We start from the raw sequence: 2733 nt of genomic DNA on the forward strand, positions 1-2733 counted from the left end.
GGCGCACGCCTGTAGTCCCAGCTACTCGGGAGGCTGAGGCAGGAGAATTGCTTGAACCCAGGAGACAGAGGTTGCGGTGAGCCGAGATCGCGCCATTGCACTCCAGCCTGGGTAACAAGAGCGAAACTCCGTCTCAAAAAACAAACAAACAAACAAACAGAAAAAGATATTTTTGCTTCATCACAGCACTATACTAATTTGGGTTTTTTTTTAAAGATTATTTTATCTTCCAAAATATTTTCATATTTGGCAATGTAAGTCATATTTTGTCTTCTCTCTCTTGTCTCTCATTTATTCTTCTCTTTTAATTTTTTTCTTAACCTATTCTCCCAGATTTATCTTTTATATGAAATATAGGATATGTTTTGAAATTCCAAAACAAAAAAGTTACATAAAACATTGATTGAAATAAAATGAATGTTTTGAATGAACTGAAAAATATAACACTATTATACTTCTGAGTACATCTCATTTTATATTGCTACGTAAGGTTTTAGAAGCCATTTAAAGCATACAACTGATAAAGTTTTATTCCAAAGTATGGGACATTTTCTGCAGATTTTATGAAAGGGGACTCTTTTCCCCCATATTAATTTTCTATTGCTGCTCTAACAAATTACCAGAAATGTAATAACGTAAACCAAATTTATTCTTATGGTCATGGAGGTCACAGTCCAAAATGGTTTTCACTGGTGTATTAATCAAGGTTCTCTCAAGGGACAGGACCAATAGGATAGATGTATACATGAAAAGGGAATTTATTAAAGTGTATTGACTCACACAAACACACGGTGAAGTCCCATCTGCAAGTTGAGGAGCAAGGAAGCAGTCTGAGTCCCAAAACCTCAAAAGCAGGGAAGCTGACAGTGCAGCCTGCAGTCTGTGGCTGAGGGTCCAAGAGTCCCAAAGCTGAAGAACTTGGAGTTTGATGTTCTGGGCCAGGAGGCATCCAGCACGAGAGAAAGATGTAGGCAGGATAACTAAGCCTGTCTAGTCTTTCCACATTCTTCTGCCTGCCTTTATTCTAGACATGCTGGCAGCTGGTTAGATGGTTCCGACCCAGGTTGAGGGTGGGTCTGTGTCTCTCCATTCACTGACTCAAATGTTAATCTCTTTTGGTGACATTCCCACAGACACACCCAGGAACAATACTTTGCATCCTTCAATTCAATCAAGTTGACCGTCGATATTAATCAACGCAACTGGCATGAAGTGCTGTGGCCCCTCTGGAGGCTCTAGGGGAAAATCCCTTTCCTGGCCTTTTCCAGGTTCTTGACTTGCATTTTTTGCACTGCTTTTCTCTTAGGGCCACTTCCTCTGTCTTCAAAGTCAGAGAGATAGCATTTTAAAAATCTCTGTCTCCCTGCTCTCATCATCACATCATCTTCTGTAGTAACCTCTCCTTCTGCCTCCCTAAGAACATTTAGGATTACATTTAGTGCCCACATAGATAATCCAGGATAATCTCCTCATTTTAATATCCTAATTTAATCTTACTTGCAAAATCTCTTTTGTCATATGAGGTAACACTTATAGGTTCTAGGGATTAGTACCTGGGTATCTTTGGAATCATTATTCAACCTACCACAACACCCAGTACTTATGACTTGAAGTACATTTTAATTTTAGTCTAATGGTTTTCTAGATAGACGATTAAAGCAACTAGAAATACTGAAAGATTTTGTCTCCGTTAAGGAATTAAACTTTTTATTTTCTGTATCATATTTTATGAGGTATAACTTAAAGAAAAATAAGCAATACGGGTAATAACGGATATCTTTTCTTATTCTTGATTTTAATGGAAATTCCTCTTGATTTTAATGGAAACCTTTTTGGTGTTTCACCAAAAAAGGTATAATTTTTCAAAGCCATTTAAACTTTCATTTTGTTGATGTTGTATTGTTGCATTATCATATTAAAATAAAGGGATTAGAAATGAACTCAGATTGAAATTTTCAGATGCATTGCTCTTCACTCACCCTCTGCCTTGATTTCTATAATACTGTAGTTTTGAGAAGTCAGAAATATTACCTATTGTTGCATGGCCAGAACTGATCTTCTGTCTCATTCCTTGAAAATACCTAGTGCCCCTCTCCTCTGCAACACTCACTCTGTTAGGTCTCAGAAAAGTCAAAACAAAACCACTGGAGTCCGAATAAGAGGTGGTCATCTGGCCTAGTACTGTGGCTCACACCTGCAATTCCAGCACTTTAGGAGGTCTAGGAGGGTGGATCACGAGGTCAAGAGTTCAAGACCTGCCTGGTCAAGATGGTAAAACCCTATCTCTACTGCAAATACAAAAATTAGCTGGGCACGGTGGCAGGTGCCTATAATCCCAGCTACTAGAGAGTCTGAGACAGAAGAACTGCTTGGACCCAGGAGGTGGAAGTTGCGGTGAGCCAAGATCATACCACTGCACTCTAGTCTGGGCGACAGAGCAAGACTCTGTCTCCAAAAAATAAAAGAGGTGGTCATCAACAAATATATGTCCATTATTTATAAATTGTGTTCAACCTCATGAAAGTAAAAACAATTAATTAAAATAAATGGAAAGACAGAGAAGAGGGATGACAAAGTAGATTGTATACGGAACTGTGTGTTTTGCTTTTCAAGCCAATGTAGAATAAAAAAAGGCCTCTGGACAGCAGAGGATAAAAATTTAAATGATTTTTCCATGTTTATGGAGAAAGATAAACTTTGATAGACAACTGTGAAAATTATTCTAATTTTATA

The sequence above is a fragment of the Cebus imitator genome, unplaced genomic scaffold (assembly GCF_001604975.1).
Source record: "Cebus imitator isolate Cc_AM_T3 unplaced genomic scaffold, Cebus_imitator-1.0 Scaffold330, whole genome shotgun sequence".
NCBI lineage: Eukaryota > Metazoa > Chordata > Mammalia > Primates > Cebidae > Cebus > Cebus imitator.